The 18,527-nt window shown below is 42.9% G+C and overlaps 1 protein-coding gene across 6 annotated transcripts in view; it reads left to right on the top strand.

Annotated features, from left to right (window-relative positions):
• Positions 1-18,527, top strand: part of ASAP1 (ArfGAP with SH3 domain, ankyrin repeat and PH domain 1) — a 372,441-nt gene that overhangs the window by 30,108 nt on the left and 323,806 nt on the right. The window contains exon 1 of one of the 6 annotated variants that reach the window (XM_043539091.1): positions 1,181-1,251. The exons of 2 other annotated variants lie outside the window; for them this stretch is intronic. The gene's annotated coding sequence lies outside the window, so the exon portion shown is untranslated. Of the gene's footprint in view, positions 1-1,180; positions 1,252-12,834; positions 13,247-18,527 lie in introns of those variants that run through there. 3 more of the 6 variants (XM_043539088.1, XM_043539089.1, XM_037892009.2) reach the window with 3 other exon arrangements.

The raw sequence follows: 18,527 nt of genomic DNA on the forward strand, positions 1-18,527 counted from the left end.
AGGGATTTTAAATTTGGCCTTTATATCAGGGATTTGCCTTTTGCCATCCCCATGAAAATCTGCCAAAATTTGGCCAAGTTATAAGCCTTTGAAAAACTTCAGTTTGTATATGCAGGTAGAGGAGGCCAGGGTAGGGGATAAAGACATGTGAGATGTGGAGCTTGGGAGATGGGTAGCTAGGACTATCTGGGCAAGGAGAGTGGGGACAAGAGGTTGGGGGAGGAAACAAGCAATAACTGGGTAAGGATTGGGGGGGAGACTGAGTGGGGTTTTCAAAAGGGTGAGACTAGGACTTGCTGGGTAAAGAGACCAAGAGTGGGATAAGAAACCTGAGGAGTGGAGACTGGAGCTGGGTAGGTGAGGAAAATGGGACTGAAATGAAGGGGCAGGGGTGGGGAAGACATAGGCTGGAGGGGACACACTTGAAGGTTATGGAGAGATTTCCCTCCAGAATCTTGACTGGAATCCAAGATTCCTGAATCTCACCATTCCTCTGCTATCAGAAAATATCTCTGAAACCCTCTGGCAAAATGTCCCATTTCTCTCTAATGCTGGTCCACGCCGAGGATGACAACCTACTGTTGCTATCAGTTACACTGTTAGCTCAAGTGACAGAGGTCTGTGTGGTGAATCTACCTGCTAATAATCCATGTGGGTGTCAATATGATGCCACATGATGGCATTTCTGTGAGGGGGTCAGTTTGCTTTTTAAAAAACCTAGAAAAGTACACAGAAAAAAACTGTTACAAAAACTCATTATTGAGCTTGCAACATCAAGCACTCAGAAGTTAGGAAATGCCAGAATTAAGGTTGTGTGGGAAACTTTAATTTGACCCCTTTGTGTGTGTGCATCATCATAGAATCGCAGAAATGTAGGGCTGGAAGGGACTTAGAGAGGTCATCTAGTCCAGTCCCCACACTCAGGCCGGGCCAGGATACCTAGACCATCCCTGACAGCAACTGAATGGATGGTGCTCATTCAGGAAGAAGCTATTCCCTATTTTGCTTTCACTTTGTTATTCACTGTGTGCCCATACGGTGGGGTTTACAGACCCCTCACTAAGAGTGACGGAGTGATGGAGCTGTACTGAGCTCAGAAAGCTCCACCCCTTAGCAGCTGCAGAGCATCCTGCACATTGGAGGGCTGACTTAAAAGGTGACTCTGACAATCAAGCAGGGGGAGAGGCTGCCTGCAGAAAGGAAGCAGTTAGCCTCTTCTGGGACAGAGGACACAGCTGGGGAGACACTATGGTAAGGCCTGTTTGGGCAGTAGGGGCCTGATCCCTTTTTCTCTCCCTTACAAGGGAGACTTATTGGACACCAGGAAGGGAGCTGTGAAGACTTGTTGAGACTGCTTGAGCCACCCTCTTGTGGGAGGGAGGCAGAGTGGTGTGACCTTGCCCCAAACTGAGGAGAGACAGGGGTGGCAGGAAGTGGCCCAGAGTATGAGCTAGAGGGAGCTGAGATGTTCCTCATCTCTTCCCTGTTGAGCCCTGAGCTGGCACCTGGTGGAGAGGGAAGGGATGGGTTCCCCCTACCCTTCCTCTGCCCCTTCTCTGACTGGGGTAACTTGGAGAAGGATGGACTGTAATTTGACTGCTAGACTCCCAGATTGCCTGACCAGGCCACCCCCAGGACTTTGGGGACTGTTGAACTGTGGCCGGCCCACTAGGCCTTCTGGACCCTAAGTGAACCCTGCTACAGCTCTGATGTCTTAATTCTGGAATAGCCTAACTTTCTGTGCTTGGCTTTGCAACCCTAGGAATATTCTTTCAACATTTGTTAATATTGGTATACACTGCACCATGGCCCTCCTCCTGCTTCCACTGAAACCAATGGCAAAACACCCCCTCAGTCAACTCCTAGCTCTACAAAGCTTTACAAACCAGGTTGGTTTGTAGAGAAAGTCAGCATATCCGACAAAGAGTGTGTGCATGCTTCCCTGCAAAATCAGCAAAGTCAGTACAGAAATACCATCCTGCATTCATGCTGTCCTAGGCAACACTTGCATGGTTTTGGGAGCTCATGGAGACTTTCTCCTGCCTTCATAGTGCAGCTCATCTCTGATTTCCAGGGATTTTGGATTGTTTGATATAATTCAGTGTCTTCTGGCAAGTGCTGGAATGTGGTACTGTAACACGATATTTAAGCCTTGGAGGTTTTGCAGAGTGGGTTTTACAGCTATGCTTGCAGCACTGAGGCATGTTAGCTTTTGTACAGATCTGAGTGTATGTCACAGTATATATTGAATCGTCACTCTTTTGCAGAGCTTTTCACACCTTTTGCCGCCTCCTCTGGTTTTAACTACCCAAGAAGTGTTATCTAGTTCTTTTCTGAGCATCAGAACTGAAAGAATGCAAACGGAACAAAAGTGTAGGTGTGAAGGGAACTGTGCCTGTCTTGTTTCTGAAACCTTAGCCTGACAAGGAGTATGTGCATTAATAGATTACAAAAAATGTCTTGCTGTACTGAAAAAAGTTACACATCCAGGTAGTATCAAAAAAGTTCATTGAAAAGCAACTGGGAAGGCATGTTATTTTTAGGAGTTACTTAATTCACAGCATTTTGTGCCCAAAATAAGGTATCCAACTGTTTCATTCTGAGTCATCTTTGTTCACAGTATTACATAAGAAGAATATTTTAGTGAACCCTATCATCTAACATACCTGCCATATTCATTAAATTATAAATTCACACTGTGCTAGAAAGTCTTTAGAAAATTACATTTTTAAAGCGTTAACAAAGCAAAACAATATTTCAGGTACAGTAACTCTTATGTTGTAAAATGCTGACTTTCTTAATTATGTTTTGAAATATTCCGTGTCTTTTTATGATGATTTTCTCTTTTGCAGTTTGTGCAGTACTTATGTAGCCAGGAACATGTGTTTCAAATTATCTTAGTTTTTCAAATTAGCTTTGTGTTCAATGGCAAACTTTTTTAGGTACAGCTCCTCCTCCCAAAGAAGTTAACCCTCCTTACTCCTTACAGAGCAGACAGCCATGGTGGTTGATTCTAAATCCATTCTAGATCTAATTTAATCAAGAAACCACTTTAAACGTCCCCTAGACAAGAGTTTATAAGCTGCTAAACTCTCAGAATGTTTTATGAGACAAAATCAAGTTTTCAGATTGAAATCATACGCAGCATAAGAGAGGGAAAAGATGTCATCCAGCCTATCCTCTGCAAAACATTTTCTAATGTTCTATATAGTAAAGAATCCAGTGTAACCATTTACTACTGTAAGTGTATATGTTCTAGACATCTCATTTTTATGCTTATGTACATAGCCCCCATCACCTTAGTATATGAGCGCTGCACAATCTTTAATGTATTTATTCTCGTAACACCCCCATGAGGTAGGGAAGTGCTGTTACCCCTATTTCACAGCTAGTCTCTCTGCACATCAGTTTTCTAAGTGACTTGCCCATGGTCACTCAGGAAGCCTGTAGAAGAGCAGGGTCTTGAACCTAAGTGCTAGTCGGTGCCCTAAGCACTGGACTATCCTTCCTTTCCAGGATATGGAAACGAGGATGTGACATGACCTTTGGTCACTATGGCACTAAATGGAGCCCAGTTGTCCATTCACTTGTACTACTTGTGAGTGAGAGGAAAAGTGCAAGATGCGTCATTTCAATGCATGGGGTAACTTGCATCAGAAGGGCTGTGTGGGTACCATTTCCGTGGCTGCTCTCAGGAACAGCCAAGGGTATATAGAAACTTTATTCTAAAGTGTTGTGCTTATGGGGAAATTGGTGTGGCTATCTGAAAAGGAGGCATGCACACCAAGAGGAGGCAGAGTGTGGCATTGTCTCCCTCACTAGCAACCATGCTAGCCCAGACAATAATGGAGCTGGAGGTAAAGCAGCCAGAGGGACCTTTAACTCACGCTTTGTGTCCTACGGCCTTCTACCATGCCTGTGCTGTGTAGCTAAAACAGATGTGCAATCAGCATAATATACTGCAGTGCTTGAAAGCCCCAGACAATAACACAGCACAGGCTGCCTGCATAGGGCACTGGGATGCAGTTCTGCCAAGCCAGTGTCACTGTTTCAGCTGGTGAATGCAAGCACATCTACACACAGACATATAATGAGGATCTGGGCACCAAACAGCTGCTGCAGACTTGTTTTGACTTCCAAGTCTCACTAACTAACAGACTCCTATAACCCAGGTATAATGAGGACAGGAAAGCAGTGAGGAGCCATCAATGCACATTCCTGTGGCATAGACTCTCTCAAAATGCACCCCCAAAAAGAGATATGGTTCTTTTGTCTCGTTGAGTAGCCTGTCCTGTGACAGTTCTATTTTTCTTCTCTCCTGGAGCACCACAACTCTATAGGTTGGTTTCTAGTCCCAAGCACTTTGGTTACAGGAAAGGAAGTGGCTGAGTGCTGCCATGCTGCTTGTACCCTTTGTGACTCTGCACTTTTCAACTCTTCTTATCCGACAGTCCTGGGCCTCAGCTGGCTCCTGTCACTGTTGTCTGTGCAACTTTGCAATACACTGCTTTTCGTATTTTTCACCACTGTTTAGTTTGTCAGCACTTTTTCCTCACTCTTTTCTCACCTTTTAATGGTTTCTTGGACCATCCAGCTTCAGGTTGTAAACACCTGCGTATGCATCCCCACACATATATAAACCCTAGCAGCTACCATTGTTGCAAACACAAAGAATTAATTGCTTTATGTTTTTAATATAAACTTCCTAGTTGTATGTATAAAGTCAGTGATCATGTTATCTTCCTTATCCATTTCGAAAGCCATTTCATAATTGCACTTAGAATTTTATTTTCATTTTTCTAGAGACATTTCTTTCCTCTTGTCCACTGAACTCTGGGGTAAGGGATATTCTGTGCTATACGTTTGCCTTGAAACGGAATCAAATGATGTTTTAATATTTGCCAACTCTTACCATAGGGGGCGAGTTATATGGGCCTGTGGTGCCCGGGCTCCAGCAATATTCAGAGTCCAGGGGCCCAGCTCCACCAATGTTAGGGGCTGGGTCTCTCCCCTGGCCCCACCTGCCACCCCCTGCACCTCCCCGGAGTGTCCCCCGGCCTTCCCTTGCTGCCCACTCCAAGCGCAGCCTCCCTGTCTCTCCCCTGCAGCTCCATGCTGCCTCCCTGCATCAACTGCCGCTGCAGGGTCCTAGCACCCCGCACCCAATACTGCCAGGACAGGCTGACCCGGAGCCTGCCCTTCCCTCTCAGACACTTTCATTTTCTAACGGGACCCTCCACCAGCACAGGGGGCCCCACCGCTCCTGCCCCACGCTGGACAAGGGACAGCCGCACCCCCAGTGAAGCTACAGTGAGGGGCAGCAGCAGGGGAGGAGGTGAACATGGGATGGCAGCCCCCCCCCATGGCACCCACCACAGGGGAGGTGAGGGGGCTTCCTGTACGTGAGAGGGGCCCTAGGAGCACGTGCAATGGCAGTGGTGTGAGGTGAGTGTGGTGCAGGGGGGCCCTCCCCTGGAGCTCACTGCTGCCTGTGGGGAGAGGGCTGGGGGGAGGGCAGGAACGGGGGAGGGGGACACCCTGACAACAACACCCCTCTTTCCCCTCCCCACCTGCCCATAGGGTGACCAGACAGCAAGTGTGAAAAATCAGGACGGGGGTGGGGTGTTATAGGAAAAAGACCCAAAAATCAGGACTGTCCCTATAAAATAGGGACATCTGGTCACCCTACCTGCACAGCAAGCACGAGGCTCCCGGGAGCAGCTCCAAGGCAGAGGGCAGGAGCAGCACAGGGCAGTGGGGGGAGGGACAACTGAACTGTCCGGCAATTGATAGCGTGGTGGGCAGCAGCCGCACAGGGAACTTAGGGGAGCTGATGGGGGGGCTGTCGGCCCACCCTGGTTCCAAGCCCCCACCAGCTAGCGCCAATGGGCTGCTCTTCCTGCAAACAGTGGACAGAGCAGGCAGCTGCCAAACAACACTATAAGGGAGCATTGGGCAACTTTAAACGAGCATGTTCTCTAATTCAGAGGTTCTCAAACTGTGGTCCGCGGACCACCAGTGGTCCGCGAGCTCCATTCAGGTGGTCCGTGGATAGTTCTCTCTAAGGTGCACTCCTGGGTGACCGCACATGAGAGAATGAAGGGCCACCCACCTAATTAGTGGAGCTGTGCAGGCGTGGCTCCTCTAATTAGGTCCCTGGACAAGATGCACATGTAAGGGGAGGTGGTGGACTTGGGGGTAATGGGGGTAGGTAGGAGGGGTAGTGGTGTGAGAAGAGGGGGTGGGGGGAATTTGGGACATGCAGGGCTACAGCGGCCAGAGAAAGAGGCTCCAGGGCTGCGGCTGCTGGAGAGAGACCCCCTTCCTTCCCAGCTTCAGCTCTGTGGCTGCTGTGGCAGGGAAGAGGACCCCCCCCCCGCCCCGTCCTTTCCAGCCAGAGCTCAGGGGCTGCTGCAGTGGGGGAGAGAGGGAGAGACCCCCCTTCTTCCCACTCCCAGCTTGGGGGCTGCTGCGGTGCGGGAGAGAGGGCACATCCATCGCATTAGAAAGGTTAAGACTACTGATATTAAAATATGAGTTGTGTGCGTTTATGTGTAGAACAAAAAAAGTTAATTACTATTTAGGGTTTTTTTAATATAGCACGTTTATCCAAAGTGCTTTCCAATAGTTAGTTAACGGTACAAACAACATTTGGAAAGATCACTAAGTGGTCCAGCAAGACCCTCAGCAATTTTCAATTGGTCCGCGGAAAAAAAAGTTTGAGAGCCACTGCTCTAATTGATCAGCAACGTAACAACAAAACAACGTTAACCGGGACAACTTTAAGTGAGGAGTTACTGTATTATTGGCTTACAAGGCAGGGGTGTGTGGGGGGGGACTTGGACCTGTTCTGGGCACCACCAAAAATTATACAAACCTGCCGCCGCTGACTTACAACTTCACGGCAAGTCTCATGATACTTGGCATTTTTCTTAAAGCCTCTGCTCCAGGAATCAAAGGATTATATGAGAATCTTAGATTTAATTTTTTGGTTTTTAGACGTTTTTAGCCTTCACTGTTGTAGGGTAAACCTTGAAAATGTGGCTTATATGCACCATGCCGGGCTCAGAAAGAACCCCAAAGTTTGGCTTAAAACATATGAGATTTTAAAAAAACAACCTCGTTATTTGTTTAGGGCCTGAGTCCTGATTTTTGAATGTTTGGAGTTTTGCGATACTGTAACTATAATTTAAATTCTCTAAAATCAGCCAGTGGCAGCATGGCAAGGAGCCATTTTTTTCCTCCAGTTCTTGTGGGGATTGCAAAAAGCAGTGTAGTGACAAAAGGAAAACACACACATGGCCTGAGATTCACAGGATGTCCTATGAAATATTTTCTCTGCTTTTTCTGCAGGGCTGTAAGTCCAAGATGAAAGATGCAGACGAACAGTGATTGTACCCAACTTTTAAAATTCCCTTAAGTTGCTTTATGCTGCTAGAAAGCTTTTAGCAATATGTTGTATTATGATGTGTTCATTTGCAGTATTTAATTCAACTACTACATGTCTCTGTATGTTGTGTGGAGTTCCAGACAGGTTTTTGATCCCTGGCAAACAAAGCAGGAACTCAAGCTGTGGGGAAGTCTGTTTGTGAGTCTTTAGTTGGCAGCTGTTTGTTAAAGAAAAAAAGGCAGACAGTTTAAGACAGATTGTGGTTCTATGTTGTATATTGTGACTAAAGATAGTGTAATGTTTAGTTTGAAACTTTCTCTGAAAAATGGCCTCTTTTCATGGAAAATTGTTTCATTTTGTTTTGAAATTTTCCAATGAACAAATCCCCTGAAAACTGTAGGGTGTGTGGGGGTGGAGATGTCACTTTCCCACTCTGCTTTCTTCACTCCCCCCTTCCTCTTCTCCTTTTCTCTCCTCCCATTTTCAGCAGCAAAAAAAGAGAGGAGAAAAAATTAAAGCTGAAATATTTTCAATGTTTGCATCTCACAGAAAAATGAGAACAGTTAGAAAGGAAACATTTTGAATATTTTCATGTAAAATCTTACCATTTTTGATCAGCTTTAATTATGATATTTAGTGAAACCTCTAGTGGCGAAACAAATTATCTTCTTGTTTTCTTGGTGCAGTTTGCAATAGTCACCAAGGATCAAGTGTCTTTTGTTAATCAGTTTCTAATTCCTGCTATTCCATAATGCTGAGAGATGTTATTTGTTTAATTAATAAATGTGCCAAAGTGGTGTTAAACCTGTTAGAACACTGTTTCTGTTGTATTTCACTGATTGAACAGTGGGGAAAGTGGTAACATTTGTTGTTTAATATAAGAGCAGTGGTGTGCTGTTGTATGAGAAGGGCTTGGTGCTTTTGCTAATGCAAAATGCTGCCAGCAGGGATGCTGATCTTAAAAGTAAACCTCCTTGTTTGCTCATTTAGGAAGGAGAATAACATAATAGAATGGGCATGGATCGCTAAGCAAACATCTTAGAAATTGAAAGACGTTACGAACTAATATTTTATTGTAACACAGTAAGACGGCTGTACAGCAACTAATTGCTGAACTTTGTGATACAAATACTGTTTATGGTTTGTGTTAAGCAGTGTTAGTGTTCGTGCAATCTGTCTGTTTTCTAGTCATTTTCTGTAATAGTTTGCCTGAGTTTAAGTGTGTGTTATAAATCCAGTATATGGTCACAGAGTGAATGTGGAACTCTGTTTCTACACTTCACAGTATTCCAGCGGAATCTAGCTTCTAGTAGTCGCTTAGTCGGCTGGGATCCCCAACTAAATATGTCTGGCCAAATTCAGAGGTCTAAAAAGAGTAAGTTAACTACATGAGGAAGTTAGTAGTTTTCAAGGGGGAAGCACCACATCATAATTGATTGGTGATGAACATGGAAAATTATATCCCAAAACAAAAAAAGTTTGGGATTTTAAAATTTTTTAAAATTATTTTTAGATTTTCAGTCTTTTGACACCCTCCCTCCCCCCCCCCCCGAAAATGCAAAGAATTTGGATGAAAATAGGAAGGGAAACTGTTTTTGTTAATTTTTGTTGGAAAAAAGGCCATCTTCCAACTATTTATACCAATATGTCCTGCTGTTTCAACACTGAAAATGATAGAATTTGGGGACTTGATGATTTCACTAAATTTTAGTAGTTTTTTTTATTTTTGTCAGATAAACCTTCAGTGATAATTAGGAGAGTTGTGTTTGCTGTTTCAGATACTGAGCTAAATCATCTTGAACTTCACTGAATTAGAATCATCTACTTAATTTAGTCATTTTTAGAGCATTTTGTTGAAAATTTTGAATTATTTTCACCAGCTCTAGCACTTAAGCATATTAAGATCTAGGGATGGTGGAACAAACCAAGTATAAAGCCCAGCTGATCTGGGCATGTTATGGAGAGTATGTGTTTCTTTCTAACTTAGTGGCAAGGATTTTCACATCTGTATTCAATAAAGCTTTTGGCTGTTTTGTGTCTGTGATAGTGGATGGCTTGTAGCAGTGTGGTCTTCAAGGAGGCTTACCCTGTTTTCAGCTACAGTAATTGAGCTGGCAATGGTTTCAAGCTTTTGTTCTGCTCTATTTTCATTATGCAGACTTTTTCCTTATGATTTATCTTTATCAGTTTTATCATTCAACCAACATTCTACCCTTTCCTCTCTATCTGATTAGGCCCGTTCCTAAACATTTCAATCAAAACTCTTTTCCAGATTGATTATTGCATTTTCAACTGAAGAAAATTGTGCTTTCCACAAAAAAATTCCAATTTTTAATCCGAGAAACAATCCTCCTGCCCCAGTGTTTGCAATTTTCAGCTGAAAATATTACGATTTGGGGTTTCTCGTTGAAAAGTCAAAATTTTCCATGGAAGACTTAAATGAAAACTCTTTTTTTCACTCTTGTTGAAATTTTCCAAACAGTTCTACGTCTGACTACTTGCTCCTCTGCTACTTAAGATGAAGGTAGGTAGCTACAATCCCATTTGCAGTTAGGGAACAATGAAATTGGCTCAGGTCTAATGGCTTCTTTTATTTTGTCCTTTTTTATTATTATTTTTGTCCTTGCTCATCATGAGTGAATTGTGTTCCGCAGAAGAACATTTGTCTACCTCTGACAGTAAAAGCAGACATTAGTAGCAGCAAATTATAGGTCCTCTCCCCTCCCCCAATTCCCTTCTTACTAGAGAAGGGTGAAAGTTTTCAAATTAAAATGTTTTAGTTGAGAATGGCATTTTTTCAAAATCAGAATTTTTTGTGAAAACATTTTTTTCAACAAGGGTCTTATTTACTTCTCATCCTTCCTCCCACGCCCCCAATGAGACAGTAAAAAGCTAGCTTTACAGTCACTTTCTCATCTGTATCCCCCATGATCAGCTCTGTATACAGACTCAATTCTTGCTTCTATGCTCGTGCAAGGTTTTTTTGTCAGGAAATCCAACATTCTTGGTGGTCTGAGTCCCTCCATGCTGCCTGCTTGCTCAGTTTCTAGGTACTGTTTTGTTTGCCTGTTAATCACACTCTTCCTTGCTGTGGGTCTCATTAGACCACTGGTTCTCAACCAGGGGTACACCCACTCATCTAGATATTTGCCTAGTTTTACAACAAGCTACATAAAAAGCACTAGCGAAGTCAGTAGCAACTAAAATTTCATACAGACAATGGCTTGTTCATACTGCTCTCTACACTATACACTGAAATGTAAGTACAATATTTATATTCTAATCAATTTATTTAATAATTATATGGTTAAAAATGAGAAAGTAAGCCATTTTTCAGTAATAGTATGCTGTGACTTTTTTGTATTTTTATGTCTGATTGTGTAAGCAAGTATTTTTAAGAAAGGTGAAACTTGGGGTATGCAAGACAAATCAGACTCCTGAAAGGGGAACAGTAGTCTGGGAAGGTTGAAAACCACTGCACTAGACTGATTGTTGCCACCATATTTCGCATTCCATGTGCTGGGTAATGCCATATGAGGACACCATGTTTCTAAAACGAAACTCTCACTGTATTAAGTGATCTACGTACAGACATACGGTAACTGCAGCAAGCATTCTATCGATGTGCACGCAGACTGACTTCCTGGTACCTTCTCCAAATTCTTCCCTCCGGGAGACAGTAAAAGAGATGAAGAGAGGAAGCCATCTCAGTCATATCACTGTGTATCTCTTATTTGGTGCCTATATAGTACAACAATGGCCACCCTAAAAATACCTGACGTAAACATACAGATATTATACGTGGGTTTCCCATAAAGAATACTTCTGCTAGTGAAGAATGTGGGTATCCACTGTCTGTGCCAGCCAGGTTAATGAGTGAGTGCATATTACTCCTATGTCCAAAGCCTTTCACTGGCTGGGTGACATTCAAGGTGCTAGTTATCCTGTACAAAGCCCTCAAGGACGCAGGAGAGTCCAGATACCTAGGGACATCCTCTTGCTTTCCAGCATGCCATATGCCCTGTACAGATTCAAGGGAGATGGGGGCAAGGTATTCTTAGCAGTAGACAGGGATTGGCAACCTTTGGCATGTGGCCTGTCAGGGAAATCTGCTGGCGGGCCAGGATGGTTTGTTTACCTGCGGTGTCCACAGGTTCAGCCAATCGCAGCTCCCACTGGCCGCGGTTCGCTGTTCCAGGCCAATGGGGGCTGTGGGAAGCGGCATGGGTCGAGGGATGTAGTGGCCGCCGCTTCCCGCAGCCCCCATTGGCCTGGAATGGCGAACCGCAGCCAGTGGGAGCTGCGATCGGCTGAACATGCGGAAGCTGCAGGTAAACAAACCGTCCCGGCCCATCAGCGGATTTTCCTGACGGGCCGCGTGCCAAAAGTTGCCAATCCCGGCAATAGACCCTGGCCTTTAGAATTTATTAACACCAGAAAGTCATCTAAACTTGCACCTGGCCTCTTTCAGAAAACATAGTATGGTTTCAATCCTGCAAACCACATATGCTTAACTATATGAATCTGAATATTCCCACTGACTTCAATGAGACTACTCATGTTTGAAAATTAAGTGTATACATTAGCATTTGCAGGATCAGGGGTTAATTATGCACCTACTTTTGCACGAAGTTCTAACGGGTCTTTAAAAGCTACAACTGCTCAGGGTCCTAATTAATTAAGTTTTTATCCAATAAAATTAAAAAACTATAGGAAACAAAAACCCCATGAGAAAATTACACAACATGCTGTTTTCATGCTACATAGGAAAGTAAACCAAAAGAGACAAAGCAAAATCTTTATTTAGGCAAAATTCCCCAGGTTTCATCAAGAGTTTATCCTGACTAAGAGTTGCAGAGTTTCAGTTGGAAGTAATTGACAAAGTATAGTAAAGGTATTTTAAAAAAAATTATCCCCTGTTTCTTTAAGAGTGTTCTCATTTTTTTTAAACTGTCCTTCCTCCATTCTGCTTCAGTCAACAGAATAATAAAATCACCAAATGGTACCTGTAAAGTAACACATAGGAGGCTGTATAAATCTGATGTTGCAGCAAAAGAAAGAAAAAACTAAAAATACAAATGGAAATAAAGCAAATAGAGAATTACTAGGTGAACATGGTTAGCAGCACACAGATATTCAGACAGGCTGCTGCAGACTAAGGCTGCAATATAATTTACTTTTCAAATGAGGAATACTAACCTAACAAAAATTGCACAATTTAAGTAAAATGTCACCATGTAGAGATCAAAAGCAAGAGGGGAAAAATATCCTCCACAATAGGCTAAAAAGGAGTCTCAACAGAGCTCTGCTTGCTCAGACAAACACATAATGAGGAACCGTTTAGACTTTTGAACCCAACTAGACAGATTATGTTACAAGGAATGTCAGATTTCAGTTTTAGCAGTCGTCAGGGTAAGGGTTAACTGGAGACGCAGCATGTTAACTGTATCTGTGGAGATTATGGAATGTTTATCCAGTCATCAGATTTCCTGTTAAGTGTTTGGATTTCCTGAAATCCTTGCTATCGACCCAAGTGCTGTCCACTGAACAGACTTTTGTGGGGGGGTTTTCTTTGTGCTCACATGGTAGGCTTTCCTTCCTGCTCCCTTCCCAGTTGTAGTGCCTGTGTGTCCTTACTGCTCAGGACACTTATGGATGGAAATCAAAACTTTTAGTCTCCAGAAATCTGTGGACCACTGTACATTGGATTTTATTTTATTTTTTTAACTGGAAATAACTGAAGAAACATGGTTTCTTTCAGCGGCCCATGGGAGAAGATGTTTTAGCAAAAATGGAATAATGGCCTTAGGTTTGAGAAACAAATTTGGAATGGGAATTCAAACTGCACAAGTTCTGGTGAGTTGCAGCATGCTAAAGTTAGGTGTGGTTAGTACAGTACAGTACTTGGACAAAGACAAGGTGTGAGTGTGTGTCCATTGAATCTGATTGCTAATCACTTTACAACAGACAGATCCATGAAACTGCGGAGAAAGGACTTTTGGGGAGTGGGGTATGCTGGTGAAGTCCATTGTTTAATTCCCTGTACATGCATGCTATTTACCTGAACAAAATATATAGAGCCTGATTCTGCAAATCCTTGCTCTTGAAAGTAACCCTTTCTCACGAGTAGCCTGATTAACTTTAAGAATAGCACATGTAAGCAAGAGCTTTCAGGATTGCGCCCATATATAGGTTACTTGATAGACCACAATGTCTTGATCTTAGAAAAGAGTGAGTGAATCAGAGGTTTTTGTTAAAATAGGAATTTTATGGCTGTATTTTTAATTGTAGTCCTCATAGGTCTTTTGCATGTTGAATCTAAACTTGGTTTTAAATTTTAAAAAGAATCATTGTGACACTTTTTTTTCCTATTGCCTTTTCAAATAAATTTGCAATAGAAGCAAAAATGTATTTAGTGCAGCTGTATTGCTAGAGGCCAAAAAGGGGCTTCTTTTTGTCTGTAGCAGAATTGCTAAAAGATACCCTGTAGCAAATGAATTGTGCAACTAAAACAAAATGTAAGACGTGGCTTATGATTAAACTAGAGTGCATGGCAGTGATAGTAGTCTTGTGTATTTTTAATTAAACCCTGATCACAAATCCAGCGAGTCTGATGGTCTCACATTCAATGAGTCAGCATTTGAAAGGAAACACTTAAGGCCCAATCTTGCAGTCCTTGCTCAGGCAAATCTTTTCTAGAAATTCAGTGCGAGTTCTGTCTGAACCAAAGGGAAAAATCAGACCCATACAGACACTGAACTATTGAAATTCATTTTACACTGTCCTTAAATAAATGCTCTAGTTACACTCAACACTTCTGAGTTATTTGAATTAGTTCAAAAATCTTTTAGTGGGGGTGGGGGATTAGATTGCCTCAATTTGCTTAGATATTAGGGAGCATCTGTGCTAGAGGGAATTATGTGTAATAAGTTTACTTGAGATATTTACACCTCAGCATTGTTTTCACATTGGAATACTGAAATCTCCCTGAATTTTAATGTACAGTATTGCAGGTCTGGGGCAGTCAAGCCATTTTAAAACTAAAACTCTCTAGGTATTTAAGTGGGAAAATATTTTCCCATTTACAAACTGAAAGAAAGCGCTCACCAACTTCTGCATTTTAATCTTACTGTGTGGAGGCCTTGGAGATTCTAAACACATTTGTTTTTATTTTGGTGCTCCCTCTGCCTATGCAACATCTTGGACCTGATCCTGCAGTTCTTATGCAACACACTGATGTCAATAGGAGGCTTTTGTGAGTGAGATTGTCAGGATTAAGCACATCTCTTTCCATCAGTCTTGTAAGAATGCCATTTTTATTGTTTTCTTGTGATACTGAAGAGAAAGTAGCCAGTGTTTTACACATGGAAAGTTGAGATTCTCTTTCAAAGTTATGCACTTTGAGCTTAATCCTTCCCAGACACCCATACTCATGTGAGTAGCTCCTTGGAGCCGACAGAGGCATGAGTAGGGACTTCTCACCTGAGTAATGGTATGCAGGATAGACCTTTGGTGTTCTGCTGTGCATTAAAGACTGTACATTACTTTGGTTATCTATATGCATGACTGGAAATAAAGCAGAATAGAGGGGGATATCCTAATCTCCAGGCTATGATGTTCTGTCTGCAAAACTCCTAGCAATACCAAAGGGCTAAATGCCCAAGTCCAGGTGTCACTGATGACAAGTGATCTTCAGAAAATTCAGAGGATGAGTTGAGATAAGCATTGAAAAGAAGCATGGGAACTTTTCCAAGCCCAATCAAATCTCTTGGGTTTGAAAATCAGGTTGGCAGTGTCATAAGAACAGGATTGTCTGTAAAAATGCCAGTGTTTCTGGTTTTGATTAAGCTGGAAATGCTCTGAGCATAGCCCTTCTAGTGACATTTTGGTATTTCCTCTTTTGCCCACACCCAGAAAGAGGAAATGCAGATGCACAACCTTTATTTCTTTGTGTATGTGGTTTTTTTTTTTCCCCCTTATGTGAACTTTCTTTTTCACAAAGTTTTAAATTTCAGTTTGGTTTGGACTTTGGGAATTTGTTCAGCGCTCTGTTTATTTAACTGCACCAAGCCATCTCCCCTTAACTAAAAATGATTATTACATTAGTTTTGTTTTTTTAAATGTAGCCTTGATCCAGCTACCAGTGGCCATTTGCGGACATAACAATAAGCACCATGGTAACTCACCCTCTGAAATATTTTCTGTGACAGTCAGCAGAGAATGGGCTGAATGGGCATCGAGAACAAACCACCCTGTTATCCTTGGAGATATTTCCTTCGGGTCTTTTTAGTCTATTCCTAATGACCACCAATAAGCTCTACAGTTACCGACCCTATTGTACAATCTCCTTTCTGCATATATGAGGCGCTCCTCAACTCATGCTCTCATTCTGTGCCTCTCATTCACTGTTGGACCTGCCAACCCTCCTCCTTTTTTTCTTGTTGTTGTTGGCAAGAGTGAATAAACAGTTTTGACAGGCATAGAGTACTGGAGAATCAACTTAATACATACAATGATGTTTCTCTGCTCAGACGATCGATGGACCAGAGTAACTAAGCTATTTTGACTAAATCATATCTCACATTAAAAGCTTCTAACCCTTCCTGTCCCCTTTGTTCTATGGGGAAAGAGTAGGATGTGATTTTTGCATCTCTTCTGGCCTGCAGAGCATTTTTAATCTTCAGTCTTTTTTTCTACCATTTCTCAAACCCTTTCTAGCAGTCCTATTGTAGAACCTATTTTTTTTTTTTTAATGGCCACCCAAACTTCAGGTGAAATTCCCACACTTGTGGGCACTTCAGGCACACGAGGGGTAACTGTCCACATGCATTTGTATGTGCTACCGTGGGATCTGCATGGACAAATAAGGCAGCTGATTTTGCAAAACTGTCTCCCTGTATGATTGGGTTCATTGCACAAATATGTGTTCCCTGGCTTTGCCACCCACAACAAAAAGAAAAGGGATTTTTTTACTTTATGGAATATTTCTGTCACGCAGTGAGAATTGGCCCAGATTTAAAGTAGGCTCAGTGGAGCTCAGGAGAGGGTTCCAAATATGCCAGTGTGCTTGTGCTTCTCTCGCCCTCTGCTTCAAAGTCCCCTTTTTTTGGCTTTAGGAAGCTGAGGTACCTCAGATACAAGGGAAGGAAGGACAGAATATAGAGCAGGGGTTCTCAAACTGGGGGGTCGGGACCCTGAGGGGTCGTGAGGTTATTACATGGGGGGTCACGAGCTGTCAGTCTCCACCCCAGATTTGCCTCCAGCATTTATAATGGTGTTAAATATATTAAAAAGTGCTTTTAATTTATAAGGGGGGCTCACACTCAGAGGCTTGGTATATGAAAGGGGTCACAAGTACAAAAGTTTGAGAAGCACTGATATAGAGTCTTAAAAAAAAAAACAACAGGTCAGAATAAAAGGAATGGAATTAGCACTCAGATTGGAATAAATTCAGTCTTGGTATTCTGCCCACAAAGCAAGCCCCCCCTACATGAGCATGGCTTGTTTCTAGGGTTTCTAGCCCCAGCAGGGCTCGTATGTCCCTGTACCTATTTCCTCTCCCTAGAGAGAGTGTCTCTTCTGCTATATTTTCTTATATCTTGGCTGGAGTTTAAAAAAAATATCTACCACTGTGAGTCAGCAGAAATTACTCTGCATCTTTATGCAGGGTTCTAGCACCCAGAAACGGGATGAGTTCCTGGATGAATGCTGTATCCCTCTCCAGGTTCAGAGACCCTGCCACTGTATTCGAGGAAGACTGGATGACCCAGACAGCACAGGATTGGTAGTAAGAGCTAGAACCTTACTGCTGAGTCATAGGTAACCAGCACAAAACTCTCGTAGTTTGACTGGGTCTGACCTTATGAGATGCCACCCGCAAGAACACTCAAGGATACTTCCTGGCCTCACAGAACTGGGCACACAGGGCCTGATCCAATGCCCATGGCAGTCATTAGAAAGACTGCCATTGATTTCAGGGGGCTTTGGATCAGGGCCATAGTGGCCAAAGTTTGTCACCTTTTAATGGCTGTTTACCAGCTATCGTAAAACTCTCAGGTGGCATTGGTCTTTTGGAATCAGTGGGTGTTTTCAGCATAGTTCTCGGCAGGTAGATGTCCACATCACACGCACAAAATCGCACAACACCATAACTGTCTCTTGTGTTGGCATTCTCATCGGGAGACCAAATACTGAAGGGAGACAAAGAATGAACTGTCATTCACCATGATAGGTGGCCTGTTTAAGTCAGGGTAGAAGCAGGTCAGGTCAATGTCAAGAAGCAGATGTATGCTCACAAGGAAAGGGTGCAGATCCTTGGTTGCTGTTAACTAGGATAGTGGATGGAGATTTGCCAACTTACACCAGCTGAGGATCTGGCCCAGCATGTTAATAATTAGAGCTGTTGAACAAAGCATCTTTCACCAACAGTAAATTTGAAAGGTTTCAGAGTAACAGCCTTGTTAGTCTGTATTCGCAAAAAGAAAAGGAGTACTTGTGGCACCTTAGAGACTAACCAATTTATTTGAGCATAAGCTTTCGTGAGCTACAGCTCACTTCATTGGATGCATACTGTGGAAAGTGTAGAAGATCTCTTTATACACACAAAGCATGAAAAAATACCTCCTCCCACCCCACTCTCCTGCTGGTAATAGCTTATCTAAAGTGATGATTATCATACACATTGTAAGGAGAATGAAGCTGGGCCATTTCCAGCACAAATCCAGGTTTTCTCACCCCCCACACACAAACCTACTCTCCTGCTGGTAATAGCTTATCTAAAGTGACCACTCTCCTTACAATGTGTATGATAATCAAGGTGGGCCATTTCCAGCACAAATCCAGGGTTTAACAAGAACGTCTCGGGGGCGGGAGGGGGGGTTAGGAAAAAAACAAGGGGAAATAGGTTACCTTGCATAATGACTTAGCCACTCCCAGTCTCTATTCAAGCCTAAGTTAATTGTATCCAATTTGCAAATGAATTCCAATTCAACAGTTTCTCGCTGGAGTCTGGAAACTCCCTGAAAAAGCACAAGATCAAATCCGCACAGACACACCCCTGGAACCCCAACCTGGGATATTCTATCTACTACCCAAGATCCATAAACCTGGAAATCCTGGGCGCCCCATCATCTCAGGC

Source organism: Chelonia mydas, chromosome 2 (assembly GCF_015237465.2).
Source record: "Chelonia mydas isolate rCheMyd1 chromosome 2, rCheMyd1.pri.v2, whole genome shotgun sequence".
Classification (NCBI taxonomy): domain Eukaryota; kingdom Metazoa; phylum Chordata; order Testudines; family Cheloniidae; genus Chelonia; species Chelonia mydas.